The sequence below is a fragment of the Eurosta solidaginis genome, chromosome 1, assembly GCF_040869045.1.
Source record: "Eurosta solidaginis isolate ZX-2024a chromosome 1, ASM4086904v1, whole genome shotgun sequence".
Lineage (NCBI taxonomy): Eukaryota > Metazoa > Arthropoda > Insecta > Diptera > Tephritidae > Eurosta > Eurosta solidaginis.
The window spans coordinates 28152055-28175364 of NC_090319.1; the positions used below are offsets into that span (position 1 = coordinate 28152055).

The 23310-nt window shown below is 32.0% G+C and overlaps 1 protein-coding gene and 1 non-coding gene across 2 annotated transcripts in view; both read left to right on the forward strand.

The window, feature by feature from the left end:
• LOC137238935 (dynein regulatory complex subunit 5-like) overlaps positions 1–20504 on the forward strand; it is a 30002-nt gene extending 9498 nt beyond the window's left edge. Inside the window, exon 7 of the mRNA XM_067763957.1 lies at positions 20470–20504. The gene's annotated coding sequence lies outside the window, so the exon portion shown is untranslated. The remainder of the gene's footprint in view (positions 1–20469) is intronic.
• Positions 20505–23032: 2528 nt separating this feature from the next.
• TRNAP-UGG (transfer RNA proline (anticodon UGG)) lies at positions 23033–23104 on the forward strand. The gene has a single exon. It is a non-coding gene; the product is annotated as a tRNA-Pro (tRNA).
• The last annotated feature ends 206 nt before the right edge of the window (positions 23105–23310 follow it).

Below are 23310 nucleotides of genomic sequence, written 5' to 3' on the forward strand. Positions count from 1 at the left end.
TACTTTCTTACGAACTTAACCATTTACACAATTTTTCCCGACAAATAAAGCTGGACATTTTCTCTCTCGTTTCGTTGCCTGCCGACAAAATTGGAAGCATCAAAGGATGTCACATGGGTCTTCACTTGATCCTTTCATCGGAGTGAGATAATTAGTATAGTCTTTACCGAAATGTCATACTTTTTGCGTTTTTTGAATCTTTTTTTTTCAAAATGTAGGGAAACCAACCTTGGGAACATTAACCAATACACTTTCTTCTTTAATACTTATTACTATAATATGTATAATGTTCTCGCTTCGTTTACGGCATTAGAATCGATCTATTTTCGACGTCATATAAAAATTAAGTATTTATTACTATATCAACATTCAAGTTGATATTTTAAAAAAATCTTTTATTTTGATTTTAAGTATAAAAATTTATTTTTGTTTATTTTTGAGTTTAGATATTTTCCAACTAATTAGAATTTTCTTTTTTTGAAGTTATTCAAAATTTTAAGTTAACACGAAAACTCAATTAAAATTATTTTAAAAATTAAAGTAAAGAGTACAAAGTAGTTAACACTATATTTACTCCCCCTCCAAGAAAATTTGAAACAAATTATTAATTAATATTAAATGTAACCTTTTTTTGTTTTTTGTTGTTTAATGTATTTGTATTTAAATTAGTGTTAATAAGTATGTTTGCTGGTTTAAGTAAATCAATTGAAATATTTTTAATAGTATTATTGTATTGAATTGTAAATGTTTTATGTTTCTTAGATATAACTTTAAAAGGTCCTTCATAAGGTGATTCTAAATTAGATTTACGAAGAACTTTAACAAAAACATACTCACAATTTTCTAATTGTTTAGGAACGAAAACATTTTCTTTGTTATGATGAAAAACTTTAGAACGAACAAGTGAAAAATATTCTCTTATTTTATGAAGAGCGTCATTAGAAAAATCATGTTCTTTATTACTATTTGAAATAATTAATTCACCAGGTATTCTAAGTGTTTGGCCATAAACAAGTTCAGCAGATGAACATTTTAAATCTTCTTTAATAGAAGTTCGTAAACCAAGTAGAATGAATGGTAAAATGTCAGACCAATGAACCGAGTCGTTTGATGCTATAATTGCTGCTTTTAAAGTTCGATGAAATCTCTCTATCATGCCATTTGCTTGGGGATGGTAAGGAGATGTATGAATTTTATGAGAACCTAAAAGTTTAGTTAATTCTGTAAAAAATTTTGAGGTGAATTGTGAACCTTGATCTACTGTAATATTTAATGGTATACCAAATCGTGGTATATAATTTTGAATAAAAGTTTTTACTATAGTATTTGTTGAAATATCTTTAAGCGGATAAGCTTCAGGCCAACGTGAAAATCTGTCAATAATTGTTAAAATATAATAATTTCCATTTGAAACTGGAAGAGGTCCAACAATATCCATATGAATATGTTCAAAACGGCCTGATGGTATTTGAATTTTTTGGATAGGAGATTTAGTATGTCTTGAAATTTTGGATTTTTGACAATTGATGCAAGATGAAGTCCAATCGTTAATCTCTTTACGCATGTTAGGCCAATAATATTTATTTTGAATTAATTTTCTAGTTGTTCTTATACTTGGATGAGATAATGAGTGAATTTTGTCAAATATAATTCTTCTCATAGAATGTGGAACATAAGGTCGAAAAGGTTGTAGAGAAACATCACACCATATATTTAAATTAATAATTGGAATATGAATTTCCTTTAAATTATTTTTAGAATTTTGATCAGAAATGGTTTTTTGTAAAAATGTATCAGTTTGTTGTTCTTTATATAAAGTTTCTAAATTTATATCTTGAGTTGAAATTGCATTTATTTCTGGAATACGGGAAAGTGTGTCGGCAACTATGTTGTCTTTTCCACGTATATATTGAATATCATTTGTAAATTGAGCAATATATTCAAGATGACGTAGTTGACGAGGAGATCTATCTACTTTAGAATTTAGAACATGAATTAAAGGTTTATGATCAGTATAAATTGTAAAAGTTCTACCTTCAAGAAAATGTTTAAAATGTTTAATTGAATTATAAATTGCCAAAAGTTCACGATCAAATGTTGAATATTTAGTTTCTGTTGTAGTTAATTTTCTTGAAAAATAAGCTAAGGGTTCTAGTATATTATTGCTAGTTTGTTGAAGAACTGCTCCAATAGCAACATTTGATGCATCTACTGCTAATGATAAAGTACCATTTTTGTCGAAATGTGTAAGTAAAGTATTTTTAGCAAAAAGTGTTTTAACATTTTCGAAAGCTGTTGTGGTTTCATTTGTCCAATTTAATTGTTTGAGTTTGTTTTTAATTGCATGTGTTAACATTTCATGCAGAGGACTAAGTTCTGTTGCTAACATTTTAATATATCTGTGATAGTAATTTATCATACCTAAAAATTTTTGTAATTTATTTATAGAAATTGGTTTTTCAAAATTTGTTATGATTTCAATTCTATCTAAAGATGGTTTAATACCTTCGCCAGAAATTTCGTAACTTAAGAAATTTAATTTATTTACACCGAGAGTACATTTTGAAGGTTTAATATTTAAATTATATTCTTCAAGTCTTTTGAAAACTGATTTTAAATGATTTATATGTTGATCTTCATTATCACTGGCAATAAGAATGTCATCAATGTATGTAAATACAAAATCGAAATCAGAAAATACTTCATTAATAAAGCGTTGGAAAGTTTGAGCACTGTTTCGTAAACCGAAAGGCATTCTTACGAATTCAAACATTCCAAAAGGGGTAGTTATTGCAGTTTTATGAATGTCTTCTTCTGCCATTGGAATTTGGTGGTAAGCACGCACAAGATCAATTTTGGAAAAAAATTATTTGTTTTTTAAATCAATTGTTAAATCGTGAATATGTGGTAAAGGATACCGATCTGGTGTAGTAATAAAATTAAGTCTTCGATAGTCTCCGCAAGGTCTCCAATCGTTTGGTTCTTTTTTAGGAACGAGATGAAGTGGAGATGCAATAGGAGAATTTGAGGGTCTGCATATACCCGTTTTAACTAAAAATTCAAATTCAGCTTTAGCAATTTTAAGTTTGATTGGATCAAGACGTCTGGGTTTCGAAAATGGTAAAATACCTTTTGTTTCTATCCTGTGAACCGTATGGTGTTTAACTTTTTTAGTATAATCTGGTTCACAGGTAATAGACGGAAATTCATTAAGTAATTTTGAAAACTTATTTTCGACAATAGGAATTTTGAGTGAGAAAATATCAGAAAATCCAGAAGATCCAGCAACTTTAATTTTTGTAGTAGAATCAATTATTTCTTTATTTTTAATATTGACAATAATTCCGAATTTTTCTAAAAAGTTTGCTCCTAAAATTGGTGTATCAATATTCGCAATAATGAATGGAAATTCAAAATCTCTTCTTAAACCTAAATCAATTTTAAGTAGTTTTGTACCGAAAGTTTCAATTGAAGAACCGTTTGTTGCAGTCAAAGTAAGATCGAATTTCTTTTATAAATTTTAAATTTAGAAAAAGGAATAACTGATACAACTGCACCTGTATCGATAAGAAAATTAAGTTTATTGAATTTATCAAATATGAATAGGCGACGAGTAGGTTTAATAATAGTTCCATTATCCGTCACCGTCATAATGGATCGTTTCAGTTTAAATTTTGTTCGTAATTTGAATTATGATTTTGATTAAAATTGCATGGGGGTATACATTTGAGAGCGTTATTCTTAAATTTTTTGTGATACCAACAAATAGTTGTTTGTGAATTAAAATTACGATTGTTTGAAAAATTTCTTGATCCTGAAAAATTTCGAGATTTAGATCTATTTCTATCTTTAGATCTTGAACGGATTTGTAATTGATTAATATCATTAGAAATTTTATTTAAATTTTGAAAAATAGCCGTGGTTAATTCAGTTAAATTTTTAACGCATTGTTCTAAAATATTATTATTTATACTTGAGACTACAGGAGATTTGGAAGAATGAGGTTTATTGATTAAATCAAAAAGTTTGTCAGCTAAAATAATAATTTCATCTCTGTTTTGATTATTATTGGAAGTCAAATGAATTTGTATTTCTTGTGGTAATTTATGAATCCACAATTTAAAGAGTAATTCTTGACTAACTATGGAGTCAGAACCTATAAGTGATTTCATAAATCTGAATAATTCAGATGGTGAACGATCACCAAGTTCAGTTTTTGAAAATAATTGTTCTAATCGTTTTTCTTCGCTAAGAGAAAATCTTTCACATAGAATTTTTTTGATTGTATCATATTTATTAAAAAGAGGAGGAGGGTTAATAACATCTAAAATTTTAGATATAGTATCTCGTTGGAGAGTAATTAGAATATTTTGAAATTTTAAATTATCATCATTGATATTATTAATTTCAAATTGTCCTTCAACAAGTAAAAACCAGGCATCAGGAGAATCTTGCCAAAATTGTGGTAATTTAATAGATTTAGTAGAAGAAAAATTTGTAAAGTTATCTTGTCTTGAAGTATCTTGTGTTATATTAGAGATGATGTTTTGTGTTGTATTAATGTTAGAATTTTGAGTTGTATTGTGAGTCATGATGTTATTTGTATGGTTGATATTTTGATTTTCTGAATTTGTAAATTTACGAGTTCGTATTGGTGAACGTAGAACCATATGAAAAGAAATTTAAATGAAAAATTAGAAAATAAGAAAATATTTAAGATTTTTTTTTGGAAAGGGAGTTAACAATTTAAATAAAATATTTAATTTTATATAAAAAATAAGTAAATTTAAATAACTATATTAAAATTGTTAAAATATAAAAATAATCTTAAAATAAATTTAAAAGTTTAAAAGGTTTAAAATTTTAATTTAAATTATAATTGGAAAATTTGTAATATGATATTAAAATAAAAATTATACTTACATAAAATTAAATTAGTAAAAAAATATTCAAATTAATAAGTATTTGATTGATGATTGTAGAGATTTTGAGGGAATAAATGGCGTTTTTTGGGCGTGATAACAATTAAATTCATTGTTGTTGCTGTTTATGCAATGGCTTTGTTGTTTTCTTTATGAATCTCATCATTTTCATCGTGATGTCTTATACTTTAAATCCGTTCTTGTGTGTATTTTGCGTAAAATTGTTGTAATAGCTCTTGTTGTAGTGAAGTGGAAAACTTAACTATTGTTTTAAGCGTAGTATATTGTTTTTAGAGTTCTTTATTAATTAACGATTCGTAGAAAAATTTTATTTTTATTTATGTTGCATAAAATTTATAGCATGTCTACTAGTAAATTTCTGCTATAAGTACTTTATGTTTTATTTGATTGTCCGCACTTATTTTTTGTTTTTGTTTCGTATATAGAATTTACAGCGACTGTTATATGCAATTTGCACAAAATATTGTTTATTAATTGAAGTATATTTAAGTTTCATTTTTTTTTTAAATCGATGTGCGATTTACAATTATGGTACTATGATTTAACTTTTTAATTTTTTTATTGTTTCTTTAAAAGTTTTAACAATTGGTTAAACTATTTTGTTTATCAAATCTGCTAAAATTTTATTTCCGTTTTCGGGTGTTTCCACACAGTCCATCTACGAATGTCTACGGACTTTCACTTATTTTCACAATAGTAAATGTTTTAAGCACTTTCAAAACGAAATATTTTTAAAGTTAATTATAGCTTCGTATTATAATCACTAAATTCATAATTTTTTGTTGATGGCGAATGTATTTCCAAATTGGATTTTAAGTAAACAAACTGATGGCTGTTCGTTTAGTCTGTTTCGCACAACTATTTAAATCGTTGTAAATATGACGGAGTAGTTACTTTAAAATTGCGAAATTTTTTGTTCAAAAATCATTTATCACAAGCACGAGGTATTATATATACAAGCACGGACAGATATAGATTTAGATAATAAATGCATTTTAATTAAAAATTAGCGAATGGAAATTTTCGTAATCATTACAGTCATTAATGAAATAAAATATTTGTGCAGGATCGTTGGTAGGATCGCCAATATATCAACATTCAAGTTGATATTTTAAAAAAATCTTTTATTTTGATTTTAAGTATAAAAATTTATTTTTGTTTATTTTTGAGTTTAGATATTTTCCAACTAATTAGAATTTTCTTTTTTTGAAGTTATTCAAAATTTTAAGTTAACACGAAAACTCAATTAAAATTATTTTAAAAATTAAAGTAAAGAGTACAAAGTAGTTAACACTATAATTACATACGTAAGGTAACATGTTCTCGGTATACGTTTTGCACCTTTTTAATCAATGAGGTATACGGAACTTTCAATTGACAACTTACGGCAATTTGTGTCATGGTTTACGTAGTTTCAGTTCAAAACTTTATGGAAGTATTTTCTTAGCTTATTGAAAATAAAAAGGAATAAGGAATTTAATTGACGAAATTTCATAAAAATTGCCACTTCTGTTTTCGTGTTTGCTGCTGTATATGTCATAAAAAGTATTGATTTTATTTATTTGTTAAAAGTGTGTTTCTTAATGTTACTCGTGAAGGCAAAACGTACCGAGGATTCAAGCATTGTGTAAAAGATCTGAATCCGTTATCTTCGACAATCCTAAGGGGTTGCATATCTGTGGCAATCATTCTAATCAAAGCATAATCCAGTTGTTTTTTTCGCTCATCTACAGACTGAGACTTCCTTATATTGTTGCTATTAGGTTCAAAAAAGGATTCTATAAGAGCTGCTGATGAAGACATTTCCATCAACGTTGGATGTGACCGCTTCAAATGATTTAACAAATTGGTTGTATTTCCACCTGTTTCGAATTTTTTGCTGCACAATTTTCAATTCGCAGCATCGACCTGCACCAGACAAAGATCTGCGTATCTTTGCATTACTTATAAGATTAAATTCCCCTTCAGGGTCACTTTCAATTGGCTTACTAGAATCTAAAAATGTGGTATTAATTAGTTTTCATTTCGTACTGAACACAATATCATACCACAAAATAGATAAACACAAGTTCAATATATTGTTTACCAGAAGTGCGAAGAAATCTCTTCATCTTTCTTCTTTCTCTCGAAGCCACCAACACAATAAAGCTAAATTCATAAAAACAAAAATTACAGAATATGTATTTCCTGAAGCGTTCGTAAAGTATATAGTGATGAAAACTTCGATGCCTAAAAAATCGAACGATTTAAAAAAAAATCGATTCTACATTTCTAAAAAAAACATCGATTAAATCGATTAAGAATCGAATCGAAATCCAGCTCTAACAAGTAGTTTGTACCACACACTCCTACTTACGTGGTGGGTTCAACTTCTTTTAGCTCAACACCGTACTCCCTCACTTGGTGTTTCTTTGGGGAGTGTTGGGCTGTGGTTGGTTGGATATTTAGCACCACATAAATCTTTCACGGATTCGCAATGTGATTTATGTTGATGTAAAGTTTTTCTACAAAAATATGCAAAAATACTTAGACAATGCGAAATATGTTTGGATGCCTGTAGCCCTGCTTCGTATTCGCTATGATGAAGATGTTGTTACTAACATAATGGCAAGATAAAATCTATATAGCAGCTAAATAAGTTATTTAAGCTGCTGTCGAAGCATTGTAGTTAGGCTTTATTTTTCAAAAAATGTTGCTTAGGCATTTTTAAAACAAACGTGTTGTGCATACACACATAAATACATACAAACTAATGAGAGATTGGGAAAAGCTGCAATCCGCACAATTTAGAACTTATACATACCATTTAAGTTAATTGTTATTTGTCGATTGGAAACCTAAAAAACACATTTCAGTTTGTCTGGGACCGATCATAATACACCCCGTTGTAAGTTTAGCTTTGTTACATTAGTTATGAATTTCACGTCTCTAACCATGGGTGTGCAGTCAGCTACTCCAAGATCTAAGGTTAAGTGATAAGCCTAGGATGAGATATTTTCACTCTGATAACAACCACGACAAACGTTGTAGAGACTATGTTCCCAAATACTAAGCTTGAATGTCTGAGCAATTTCATAGAAAGCCACCGATGGTGATTGTTTTACGTCCAAGGTAAGGCAAACGTTTAACACCACCAATAGACAGGAAGCATGATAAACACGGCCAGGTACTACGACGCCTCGCGTGAAGCACAGAGCGAAGGAAGCGCCAAAAATAGGCACGGTATTGGTTATGTGATGGGAAAGAGACTTCGCAGCCAAGTATTGTACTTCACGGTTGCGAACGAGCGACTTATTACTATTTGTGCCATGGGAAGGGTTTTTTCAATGTATCATTTATCTGCGTCTACATACTACAATACATTGCAGATGAGGTGGATATGATTCTTTCTATGATAAGCTAGAAAATAAAATGACTATCTCGCAATCATATCAAAATCATGCTTGACGACTTAAACACCAGGGTGTGCAGGAAGGGGTTTTTAGTTCTAGAATCAGAAAACCAATCTTCCTTTCTCAATGGGCCTTTTAATCACTACGTATCGACGAAGCCATGGCGCAACTATATAAAGGACGGCCGAAAATCCGCTGATTGATACTATTTTTTAATATAGTTTCACTTCAACCTCCGCGCATGGTATTACAAAAACAAAGCACATGGAATTTCAATTTATGTTTATATGTATTTTGCCGTAGTGTCACCTTCTCTGGTTTCGCCATGGCCGAAGCGTACACCATCAGCTCCGACTAACAAGTTCTGAACGGGCGGAGTGCGCTTTTTGTTTGATGGAATTATCACCACCTTCAATTTCGAAAAGTGCTAAGATTCTTGAATATGTTTGTATGTATTTATATTTAAACAAAATACCTAAATTCAGGTCCTTGTTCGATTCTTGCAAGTAAATGGTGAGCATAACTTGTTAGTTTGCGAACTATTTGACTAGATGTATCCTATAAGAAGAGTTGGAGGTAGGGTAATACTTTACACGTGTGTGAGTGGGCCTAGGTTTGGCCGCATGTGGATAAATGCGACAATGGTTTGCTTCTGGGAAGTTGTATGCGAAACTCTTCCGATTGTAACCTATAAGAAAGATTGGAGTTTAGGGTATAGGTGATCCGGGGATGAGGGAGCCTAGGTTTGCTTGTACATGGGATGGTAGAACGACCGTTTTCTACTGGAAAACACATCCGACTAGCGTAACTGCAGACTTTCTTAAAACCCAGTCATCCGAGTTATGCACCTTTACTAAACTGTCCACCTTTTTTAAGAATTAGACCAATGCAGCCAGTATTTAATGCCATGTTATGTTGTGGAGTATATTCAGGAAAAAAAACTTCCTAACTTAAACACAGAAGGTCCTATATTTTTTTTTCTATGGACTGTTTTCAAAAAAGGACAAAGCCAAACCTCTTTTTAATTATTTTTAAAGATTTGCGTTTAGCACTGTTTTCATCAAATTTTGATTTGCCTTAAAAAGTATGATGAGATTATTGTTATAGATTACTCATCTAGCTTTTATTCGACAGTCACGGCTCTGTAGTAGTCACACGTATTAGGGCTTTTTTCTTTGAATCTGTAAAAACTTATTAGTGCATCTAAGTATAAGAATACCATACGCGATTTTTTTAGACAAAATGTAATTAAAGGCAATCAGCCAAAAACCGTCTTGTGAGCTTATTCGTCACAAGACAGCCGGCGGCATTATCAACCCTTATATTTACAGTCATCAACCAACGTCTATTTGCTTAAAAAGTTATCATTTTTATTTATGATACGCGTTTAGTTTTATTTATCAATTTTTTTTTGTTTTTTTTTAATGGAAAGTTAATGGCAAAGGGTTAAATTCTTTAATGGCTGCTAAAAGTTGGTAGCTAAAAAAACAAAACAACAACAAACAAGCGCGCCACGAAAGTTTCAAATTAAATTAAAAATTGTTGATGACTCAAGCACTCTCGCTGATTTGGGTGAAATAAAAAAAAAAGATTCCAAATATGACATTTGCTATTAAGTGTCAATAAATCAAAGATTTTTAAATGATAAGGGTTTAACAAAATTAATAATAATAAACTGACAAAAGTAGCATATATTAGGATAAATTTAGTTTTTTAAATGCAATTGCTTGTTTGAATAATTTTCTAATAATATTCGGCAAAATTTAAATTGTTTAAACTTTTAAGATCGCGGGCGGGAATCGAGCTCAAGGCCTAACAATAATTATTTTATCATTTTTATTGTTATGATAAATTTTTTCTTAATTGAAAAAATTATCAAATTAGAATAGAAGAAAGAAGAAATTTAGACAACTGCCAAAGCTCGTTGTATAGATCCATTTCGGGAACTGCTAAATTCCTGAAGCGGCAGCGTTTAGGCGCCGCTGCTATAACAATGATGAAATAATTATTGTTAGGCCTTGAGCTCGATTCCAACCCGCGATCTTACAAATCAGTAGGCCGATATAACAGCAAAAATTGTAAAATTTTTATAAGCATATTTTAAGAAGGCATGGCAATGGTAGATGGTGTCCAAATAACTTACTATGAAAAAAGTTTTTCAAGTACTGATTCAAAATCAAAAAATTATTAAAAAAATATCTATACCTACATACATATGGGGTATTCCATCCCATTTCGATCAATTTTGAATCCGACCCCTTTAGAATTGGCTGAAAGTTTTTCTTCTTTTTCTAGCTTACGAAAGACGTTTTTCAGAATTTTTTCATCCAACTCAAAAAAAGTTATGAATTTTTAAAGAAAACACCGTTTTTGTTTTCAAAATGCTATAACTTTTTCAAAAATTGACCGTTTGGGATCTTTTTTTTTAAATTTGTTTTTAAAAGTACTTTTCGGAAACATTACAAAAAAATTTTTAAAGTTTTTTTTTTGTAATTTTTCAGTTTTTCGAGATTTTTCGAATTTCGCCATTTTTTTTTTCTCATAAATAACTTCAATCAATTCTGCGATCATCCCCACTAATCCCGGAGTGGGCCGATTATTATTATTTTTTTTTTTTATTTAATTGAAAAAAAAACTTAAAAAATTTTTTGTATTTTTTCCGAAAAGTAAATTTAAAACAAATTTAAAAAAAAAAGATCCCAAACGGTCAATTTTTGAAAAAGTTTTAGCATTTTGAAAAAACACCGTTTTTTTTTTTTTTAATTCATAACTTATTTTGAGTTGGACACCGTTTTTGTTTTCAAAATGCTATAAATTTTTCAAAAATTGACCGTTTGGGATTTTTTTTTTTAATTTGTTTTTAAATGTACTTTTCGGAAAAAATATTTTTAGTTTTTTTTTTTTTCAATTAAATAATAAAAAAAAAAAAAATCGGCCCACTCCGGGATTAGTGAGGATGATTGCAGAATTGATTGAAGTTTTTTATGAGAAAAAAAATGGCGAAATTCGAAAAATCTCGAAATACTGAAAAATTAAAAAAAAAAAACTTTAAAAATTTTTTTGTATTTTTTCCGAAAAGTACATTTAAGAACAAATTTAAAAAAAAAAAGATCCCAAACGGTCAATTTTTGAAAAAGTTATAGCATTTTGAAAACAAAAACGGTGTTTTTTTTAAATTCATAACTTTTTTTGAGTTGGATGAAAAAATTCTGAAAAACGTCTTTCGTAAGCTAGAAAAAGAAGAAAAACTTACAGCCAATTCTAAAACGGGCGGGTTCAAAATTGGTCGAAATGAGATGAAATACCCCATATGTATGTAAAAGATATTTTTTAGCGCAATCCATCTGTAGTTGCTACGCACAGAAGATTCAAATATCAAATTTTGTTTGCAACAAACTACGTGAGATAACAAAGCCATTATGACAAAGTAGGAAAAAGAGCGGATGTAGCTCAGATGGTAGAGCGCTCGCTTAGCATGTGAGAGGTACGAAGAGCGATGCCTCGCATCTCCAACCTCATTTCTTGTTTTATATTTAATTTTTATTTTAAGTTTTTTTGCCATTTTTGGCATTAGTTCAAATAAATTTGGGAAATATATAATGCGAATGGTAAATTATATAGTTTAACTAACCTATAAAGTTATAGGTATAGTTATTGCCAGGCTTTTGGTGAACCCAAACGCTTTTTTTCTCAATTTACGTCTCTTGTTTTATTTTGAATTAAAGTAAATGAATTATTTTTGGGTTTTGTTAATAGCCTTCTAAGTTTATCTTAACTTTCTGGCTTTCTGGTTAATTATTGAGCTCAAGGCCGCAAGGATAATTAAAAAAACATGTATTTTGTGGTATTATAATTTATATAATTGGTCGATATTTCGGTTTCAATCTGAAACCATCATCAGGACTAAAAAAACACAAAATATAATAACAAACATTAGGCACACATAAAAATAGCAGATGGATATTTTGCATATGGGCATATTTCATAAACAAATACAACTTACACGAATCAATGTACTTGATCGACTGATCATATGTTCGAACAGATGAATGAACAAAGACAAAACAGGAGAAAAGGTAAACAAAATTAAAGTACAGTAAGTATAAACAAATTTTCTTAAAGCATATACAGTCAAGTATAAACAAAATTAACAATATATGTAACAACAAACAATAAGAACAAATTTCAAATCATCTTCTTGATATTTTGTTGTTGTCGCCAAATATGTGGGTAGCGGGATATTCGCCGTCGTTTAATGAACACTGCTCAACTCACATTGTATGTTGTTGTTTCAGCACTAAATTTCGATAGACGTGCGCACAGCCTTCTGTGTCAGATTTATAATTCTTTCGCTTCTCATTAGGGGTGTTCATTATATGTAGCTTTTCTAAAATAAAACGCTTCTTATAAAATTTTTCCTTGTCCAGAATGACGACATTTTCAAAATCAGGGAAATGTCCAGTATCATTGCAATGGGATGACAAGGCCGTCTTATTGTCCGAGACATTGTTCCTTAACTTGATGTTAGGCCTGTGTCCGGAAATCCTTGTCTTTAATTTTTGTTTAGTTGCCCCAACATATACCTTTTTGCATACGTTGGACCCGTCGCCATTGCATGGAATTTGGTAGATAATGTCGGATCTCTCATATTTCGGGATTCGGTCTTTTGTATTGATCTAAATTTGTCTCAGTGTGTTGCTATATGAGAAAGGGATTTGATACTTTTTCCGGTCGTATAAATAAAATCTTTTTATCCTCTCTGCTATTCCTGGAATATATGTGACAGATTTGTATATTTTTGCATTTCAATTGCTAGTACTATCTTGCGAGATTGTCTTATAAAAGTTTCGGATCAGATTGTTAACTAGCTCTCTAGGAAATTCATTTTGTTCCAGGGTTGCCTTGATGATAGCAATGTTTTTCTTGTGATATACTTTATCGCTTATTTTAAGTACTCTCGATATAAAATTCTTCGCGGTGTTCAAAATGGTTCTTTTTTCGTGCTTCGAGTTGTAGTTAATTAGCCTTCCGGACGCTGTAGGCTTCTTATACCAGTCGATAAATAACTTGTTATCCTTTCTGATTATCAGAGTGTCCAAATATGGCAAGCACTCATCTTTTCTACATCTGTTGTAAATTGTATGGACTTGTTGTAACTATTGAGCTTCGTGAGCATTTTGTCGATTTCATCCGTTCTGACAACAGCGAAAAGGTCATCCACGTATTTCATTAACAATCGTGGCTTTCTGGTGGCGTCCGTCTCGAATTTCATTAACAATTCCTCCATAACAATGTCAGCTATGACCGGGGAAGCTGGAGATCCCATCGGCATTCCAGTTCGTTGCTTATATATTTTTCCGTTGAATTTGGAATAACGATTTTCCTTTATACAAAACTTAACAATCGTTAAAAATAGCTCTTTGGATAGTGACGTATGCTCTTTTATGTCGTTCCACTTAGAAGCAATGAGTTCGATGGCCACATCTACTGGAATGCTTGGAAATAAGGAAACGACGTCGAAGGACACTAAGCTTTCATCGTCGTAGATGTATGTACCCTTCACTCTGCCGCATCTTTGACATTGTATTTCGATGAGTTGGTTAAATTTTTGAGGATTTTGACGACATATGTGCATAAATTGTAAGACGGGGAGTCAAATGAAGAACAAATAGGTCGTAGCGGTATACCATCTTTATGTATTTTTGTCCTGATGATGGTTTCAGATTGAAACCGAAATATCGACCAATTATATAAATTATAATACCACAAAATACATGGTGTTTTATTTATCCTTGCGGCCTTGAGCTCGATAATTAACCAGAAAGTTAAGGTAAATGAATTATTTAAAAAAAAACATTTTATTTAGTTTTAGCTTATTTTCAATTAATTTATTAATCTGACCAAGAAAGTAAAATATTTGTTTTCCAAATGAATAATTAGTTACCTGTTAAAAAAAAAAATTATATAATATGTATTATGATCTAAAAATCGATACCCGTACCTCTCACACTCTAAGCGAAATCTCTATGGTTTGCAGTTAGAGCGAAAAATTACACTTTAGATGGCACAGCGCCGAAACCGCTGGGTCTCCAAACCAAGACGGAAAATCGTTTCAATTTACATCAGTCTAAAACTCCTTCCAGATAAAATTTTCATTATCATCGCGTACTGTGAGAGACAAAACTTATACTTTGTAAGACTTAAATTGGTTGAAATACGAAACCACATACTCCAAGAGTTGCTGCAAACTTTTAAAAAAAACTTTGAAATATTTGTTAAAATGCAATATTGAAAAAGTAGGCAATTCAAAAGATATAAACAATGATTCAACAAAGTGCTTCAAAAAAGTTTTCGGAAAAGTTTAAGAACTTTTTCAAGAACAAAACCCATCTTACTAACATATATGTATATGTAATCTTCTTGAACTAAGTCGGACGAATTCAGAGATCAACGATTTGGAAAATGATATTTCCAAAGAGTGGGGAACGATCCCTTCATAGGCTCGAATTTATCGTGAAAATAATAGCAATTCAGTTCTAAATTAGTTTCGATAATAGTTTCGCAATAATTTCGGAAATAGTTCTGAAGTGAGTCTAAAAAAAAAATCTGAAATGTATGCTAATCGGTCTTAAACATATTCCGAATACAATCTCGAATTGATAAGACAAACAATGATGTCCGTTATGATCCTTAAAATGGTCGCAAATTAGTTCCAAAGCACACCCGAAACAATTCACAAATGATACCGAACCTATTCAAAAGTATCACCAAACTCACCTTCAAATCAATTGCGAAAAAACCTGAAATTATCCCAAAGTTTTTCAGAAAATATACTGAAATAGTTCCACAATGATACTGAAACCAATAACGAAAACAATTCTGAATTTATTCCGATATTGTATCAAATTTGGCCCAAAGATGTCTTTTAAGAATTTCCAAAACCGCCCCGAAGTGCCGAAATCAACCCCCAAGAACTAAACTTCATCAAAATGATCTCAAAGGCGATCTTCCTATGATCTGGGAATAGTGCCAGAAACATGGCCAGACAATGTATAAACAAACAAATAATCAAGAAATGATCACACACACAATCCTGAAAAGAGTCCCGCACTACGAAAACTATCCTGAAATTATCATCCAAAACACTCCCGAAATAGTCCCCAAATGATACCCAACTTATCTCGAAATATTCCCAAAATTACCTTCAAGCCATTTACGAAGGAGGTATGGAAATATTCCTAAACTTTCCAGAAAATATCCCGAAATAGTTCCGGGATGATAACGAAACCAATCTCGAAAACAATGTTGAACTTATACTGAAGTGGTGATACCGAAAAAGTGCCGAAATTATACTAAAAGAATTCCAGTCCCGAAATGATACAGGGAGAGAAGCTGGTGGCTTATTCTAACTATATGAGCCATGTACCAAATAGCGTTGGTCTCAGTCGTGAGTAATAGAAAAAGTTATTAAGATATTTTTTCTAATTTAAACTTTTTTCTAAAGTTTTGAGGTCGCTTTGTCCAGGGCTTCAACCCAGGAAAATTTATTGTTTATTTATTTAAACTTTGTTCTAAAATTTTGAGGTCGCTTTGTCCAGGGCTTGAACCAAGAACCATTATAGGGGTAAGCGCAATACTTTATCACCTCACCATGGTGGCCACCAAAAACGACAATAAAGATTTATAAAAAAAAATTTTAATTCGGGAGGGTTTAGTTATGTTGCTAGAATTATCTTTTCCAGTATTAAGCTCTTCATATAATATAGCCAATGCGGCGAATGAATGGAATGAAGAGAAGCTCACAAGCCTGACGAGTATTTCGAGATTCTAAAGCCTAGCCTAGCCGATACTTGCGTGAAATTTTTTCGCGAGCAAATTTGAGAATTCGTTATCTCAAATAGCCACCTACATAGCATAAATTTTGTAGATCGCAAACCTTGTTCAAAACAGCGATCAACTCAAAAAATTGCAATGGGTAGAAAACACGAAAAACTGATGGTTTTCCCATATGCGCCAATGCAATTTTTATTTTTTACAAAGTCTTTTCTCGCTGGTTAGTAGAGATATTAGTAAATCGAGTATATAGTTCAGCAGGTACCAAATTAGGGAGCTCGAAGGAACTCATAACTTCTAAATTTATGGTTTTTGAGTTAGCTCTCTTTTAATCTAAGGATGCGATATGCTAATGTGTTTATATAGATAAGTAGCGGAAAACCATTCGTATTAAAAACCTTAGTTAATTAGTTATATATAATTTATCAGATATTTAGGATGTCCACTAATTGAAAATTGTATTAACCCTTCGGTTACGTTAAGTTCATTTGGTGACCTTTTTATACTCAGTTGAGCAGAGCTCACAGAGTATATTAAGTTCGATTGGATAACGGTTGGTTGTACAGGTATAAAGGAATCGAGATAGATATAGACTTCCATATATCAAAATCATCAGTATCGAAAAAAAATTGATTGATTGAGCCATGTCCGTCCGTCCGTCCCTTCGTCCGTCCGTCCGTTAACACGATAACTTGAGTAAATTTTGAGGTATCTTGATGAAATTTGGTATGTAGGTTCCTGAGCACTCATCTCAGATCGCTATTTAAAACGAACGATATTGGACTATAACCACGCCCACTTTTTTGATATCGAAAATTTCGAAAAACCGAAAAAGTGCAATAATTCATTACCAAAGACAGATAAAGCGAAGAAATTTGGTAGGTGAGTTGAACTTATGACGCAGAATAGAAAATAAGTAAAATTTTGGACAATTTGGACCGCCCACTTTTAAAAGAAGGTAATTTCAAAATTTTGCAAGCTGTAATTTGGCAGTCGTTGAAGATATCATGATGAAATTTGGCAGGAACGTTACTCCTATTACTATATGTACGCTTAATAAAAATTAGCAAAATCGGAGAAGGACCACGCCCACTTAAAAAAAAATTTTTTTAAAGTAAAATTTTAACAAAAAATGTAATATCTTTACAGTATATAAGTAAATTATGTCAACATTCAACTCCAGTAATGATAAGGTGCAACAAAATACAAAAATAAAAGAAAATTTCAAAATGGGCGTGGCTCCGCCCTTTTTCATTTAATTTGTCTAGGACACTTTTAATGCCATAAGTCGAACAAATTTTACCAAAAATTTACCAATCCTTTTGAAATATGGTAGGGGCATATATTTTATGACGTTAACTGTTTTCTGTGAAAATGGGGAAATCGGTTGAACCCACGCCCAGTTTTTATACACAGTCGTCCGTCTGTCCTTCCGCATGGCCGTTAACACGATAACTAGAGCAAAAATCGACATATCTTTACTGAACGTAGTTCACGTACTTACCTGAACGCACTTTATCTTGGTATAAAAAATGAACGAAATCCGACTATGACCACGCCCACTTTTTCGATATCGAAAATTAGGAAAACTGAAAAAAATGCCATAATTCTATACCAAATACGAAAAAGGGATGAAATATGGTAATTGGATTGGTTTATTGACGCGAAATATAACTTTAGAAAAAAGTTGGTAAAATGGTTGTGACACCTACCTTATTAAGTAGAAGAAAATGAAAAAGTTCTGCAGGGCGAAATAAAAAACCCTTGAAATCTTGGCAGGTATTACATATATAAATAAATTAGCGGTATCCAACAGATGATGTTCTGGGTCACCCTGGTCCACATTTTGGTCGATATCTGGAAAACGCCTTCACATATACAACTACCACCACTCCCTTTTAAAACTCTCATTAATACCTTTAATTTGATACCAATATCGTACAAACACATTCTAGAGTCACCCCTGGTCCACCTTTATGGCGATATCTCGAAAAGGCGTCCACCTCTAGAACTAAGCCCCACGCCCTTTTAAAATACTCATTAACACCTTTCATTTGATACCCATATCGTACAAACATATTCTAGAGTCACCCCTGGTCCACCTTTATGGCGATATCTCGAAAAGGCGTCCACCTCTAGAACTAAGCCCCACGCCCTTTTAAAATACTCATTAACACCTTTCATTTGATACCCATATCGTACAAACATATTCTAGAGTCACCCCTGGTCCACCTTTATGGCGATATCTCGAAACGGCGTCCACCTATAGAACTAAGCCCCACGACCTTTTAAAATACTCAATAACACCTTTCGTTTGATACCCATATTGTACAAACGTATTCTAGAGTCACCCATGGGCCACCTTGATGGCGATATTTCGAAAAGGCGACCACCTATACAACTACCACCACTCCCTTTTAAAACCCTCATTAATACCTTTAATTTGATACCCATATCGTATAAACATATTCTAGAGTCACCCCTGGTCCACCTTTATGGCGATATCTCGAAACGGCGTCCACCTATAGAACTAAGCCCCACGACCTTTTAAAATACTCAATAACACCTTTCGTTTGATACCCATATTGTACAAACGTATTCTAGAGTCACCCATGGCCACCTTGATGGCGATATTTCGAAAAGGCGACCACCTATACAACTACCACCACTCCCTTTTAAAACCCTCATTAATACCATTAATTTGATACCCATATCGTACAAACATATTCTAGAGTCACCCCTGGTCCACCTTTATGGCGATATCTCGAAAAGCCGACCTCCTATAAAACGAAGGCCCACTCCCTTTTAAAAATACTCATTAGCACCTTTCATTTGATACCCTTATCGTACAAACAATGTCTAGAGTCACCCCTGGTCCACCTTTATTGCGATACCTCGAAAAGGCGTCCACCTATGGAACTAAGGATCACTCCCTTTTAAAATACTCATTAGCACCTTTTTTTTGGTACCCATATTGTACAAACAAATGCTAGGGTCACCCCTGGTGCACCTTTTTGGAGATATCTCGAAACGGCGTCCACCTATGGAACTAAGGATTCATCCCTTTTAAAATACTCATGAACACCTTTCATTTGATACCCATATCGTACAAACAAATTCTAGAGTCAACTCTGATCTACCTTTATGGCAATATTTCGAAAAGGCGTCCACCTATAGAACTAAGGCCCACTCCCTTTTAAAATACCCATTAACACCTTTCGTTTGATACCCATATTGTACAAACGCATTCTAGGGTCACCCCTGGGCCACCTTTATGGCGATATCTCGAAAAAGCCACCACCTATACAATTACCACCACTCCCTTTTAAACCCCTCATTAATACCTTTAATTTGATACCCGTATCGTACAAACAAATTTTAGGGTAACTCCTGGTCCACCTTTATGGCGATATCTCGAAACGGCGTCCACCTATGGAACTAAGGATCACTCCCTTTTAAAATACTCATTAGCGCTTTTTTTTTTTGATACCCATATTGTACAAACAAATGCTAGGGTCACCCCTGGTGCACCTTTTTGGAGATATCTCGAAACGGCGTCCACCTATGGAACTAAGGATTAATCCCTTTTAAAATACTCATTAACACCTTTCATTTGATACCCATATCGTACAAACAAATTCTAGAGTCAACCCTGATCTACCTTTATGGCGATATTCCTAAATGGCGTCCACCTATAGAAATATGTCCCACTCCCTCATAAAATACTCTTTAATGCCTTTCATTTGATACACATGTCATACAAACACATTCCAGGGTTTCCCTCGGTTCATTTTCCTACATGATTATTTTCCCTTATGTTGTAACCATAGCTCTCAACTGAGTATGTAATGTTCGGTTACACCCGAACTTAACCTTCCTTACTTGTTTGCTTTGTTTTTAATTTGTTTGTGATATCACTTGATAGGAAAATCATTTTGGAATTTCCTTTCATGACTTTGTGTATTAAGTAAGTGAAAATCCTTCTAAAAAGCCTAAAAGCAAAATTTAGCCTATTCCAATAACTGATAATAAACAAACTTACGTGGGCGCACCATAAGATCATTCCGTGACCAGAGTTGTTGTTCTGAGCATAAAAAGATATCATCGTATAAAAAATAATAAAAATTATAGTAATTGGATACCATAGATCTTTTAGAACATTTAGGCGAAGTTGTTTTTTCAATTAGTGATACGGGGTTACTTTTTTCTAAAGATTTATGGAGACCTATGTTTTATATGCCTATTTCAAATGATGACTGCTTAAGGAGTGGTATTATAATATGGAAAGCTTTTCATTGCAGAATACACTTCGAATGTATGCCAGATCACTTCCAAGAGGCGATTCCGCTTAAAAAACTTTTTTCAAAATGTTTTGATGTTAGTTCTACCATTGAACTAAGGACTGTCGGTATGTTAGGCCGGCATCCTACATATATACCACGCCCACCCTATAGCAAGAATATCGATATATAATCAATTAAACCAATGATTCTTACCAGGGGCGTAGTCAGAAAATTGCCTTGGGGGGTTCAAAAACATTTTTTTTTCAGTTAAATAAGTAAAAAAAAATGTTGTCTTTAGCTCTAACATTAAAGTACCTATATTTAGAATATGATATGAAAAAGGTTACATTAAAAACTCAAGCGCATGCGTCGGCTTTTCTTTAACATTTCATCTAAAACTTCATCAACGGTAACAATTTGATCACGGTGGATGCTTAGTGATGCACAGCCATTCAATCGTTTTTCACTCATCGTGTTTCTCAAATAGTTTTTAATCAGCCTAAGAGTTGAAAAAGATCTCTCGTTCGTTGCCGTTGTTACTGGAAGCGTACACAAGATTTTCAACACCATGTGAACATTAGGAAAAGCCACAGAATCGCATACCTGTAATATTAATCATAGATAAATTGATAAAAAAAAACCGAAGTACCTCCTTCAGGAATAAGTAGAATTCATGATTTTTGAGCCTATGCATTAGATCTAACTTATACGTATATAAAATTCAAAAGAAAGAAACTGATCGAAAAGAAAAAAAATTTATTTAGAAAAGTCATATCTACACGGAAAATACACTAATGTGTTTTTTACATTTTAAAATGTGAAAAACACATTCTTTTTCATTTATCAAACCATTTAAATTTTACATTTTTGTAATGTGTTTTTGACATGAAAAAAAATGTAGATATTACATTATAATAATGTGTTTTCCACATGGAAAATAATATCAAATTTGCATTATATTTCAAAATAGGAAATGTGTACTTCAAAAAAATGCTGTAAATTTAACATTATTTAAATGTTAAAAATATTTGCCTTTTCATTCCGATGTACACAATCGAGCAAACGCCTGAATTGATAATATTCACGCATTTAACGTTTTAAATCAATGTCGATTATGTTGGTTTAAGCAAGTTGGATCATTGAACACGATCATGTTGCCGAATGTAATCGAACGTTGTTGTGTTCGATTTTTGCTGTTCTCTGATATGTATGTAGATGGTCGTTAGGCAAATTTACAAGGAAACTTCTTTATGAAATGATAGTAAAAGTTAACATGTACATTTCTATATTTAATAAATTGCAGAATTATTATGAGGCAGAATATGATTAAAATATATGTGTTCACTTCGTACATACATATGCTTGCATATTAAAAATATAATATCACCAACAAAGTAAATACGTAGCATAATTATAAAGAAATTTATTAACATAGACATAAAAACATCAAATATTTGAATTTTAACGACCTAAAACAAAATGATACGGAGGCAAGGGGGGAGGGTTTAAACCCCCAAAACCGTCTCCCCCGTCGCTACGCCCCTGAAGCTTACCAACTGCATCAGAAATTATCACAGTTTTTAGCAATAAGCATTGCAAATAGCAAAAAGAAATACGTACATATGTGAACCACAATAATACACAATACTGTCTTAAGCATAACAATTTAGAATGTATCGTAATACTGTTTTCACACAGACACTTAATGATCTCATTTCACCTTCTAATGAAATCGTAAATTTTTTGCTTTCACACAGAAGTAACTGCTCGATTAGTATGAAGGATGAAATGTCAAGCGAATAAAATGACAATGCTATATGACAGACAATCATGGCGGAACGATACAAGGTGGCAGCATGGTGACATACCTACATACATACATAAGAATTCCATGTACTTTGTTTTTGTAAATTCGATGGACAAATATCAAAATCGTACTGCGCCGGAAGTTGATCTATCAAATCAATTAAAAAAAGATTATAATCAGCTGTTCGATGCGGCCACCTTGTATCGTTCCGCCATGCAGATAATGACATTTACTTTGAAAAATGACATTTTTAAGCACTGAACACACCAAAAACTAAGAAACTGAACGCTCCCAACAGAGTTGCATTGTGCTTTTGACTTCATTAGGCATTCGATTAGCTACTAATGAAATAATTATAGATTCGAAATTTGTAGGGAAGATTGAGCTCAATAAGCGTCTTAATGTAGAAAAATGCCTTTATTATTCAATAAGCCGTCTGTGTGAAAAAGGTATAAGAGCTCATATATATGTACATATATAAAGCTAAACTTTGTCTATAAACCTAAGAATAATCAATAAAATTTATAAATGTTGAAAACTGCTTCTGAGATTATAAACCTTAAGCCGATATACATAGAAAACATAGGGCTGGTCATTTCGGGACCTTAACAGCACGTGTGTTAGTTTTTCTTAACGTAACAGAAGTTTTTTAACAACGCAATAGCACAAAAACGCCAAAAAGTAGACAGCGAAAAAATAACAAAAAAATGTGTATATGTATTTGATTTGCGTTATCGTCTTTATATACCGTTAACCTAACAATTTCAGTTGTGCGGCTCAATGGTCTAGGGGTATGATTCTCGCTTTGGGTGCGAGAGGTCCCGGGTTCAAATCCCGGTTGAGCCCGATCGAATCTTTTAATTTTTACAATACTATTTCAAATTTTTATATACAATTTTATTTACAACATAAAGTTCCAACACCAATGGCATTCAACTTCTAAGCACAAAATCGAATGTAAAATTTTGGTATTTATGATGCGTTTGTAACCGCATGAATTCGCACAAAATAAACGGAAAATCAGGCAATAAAAATTATTTGTTTTAAAAGAA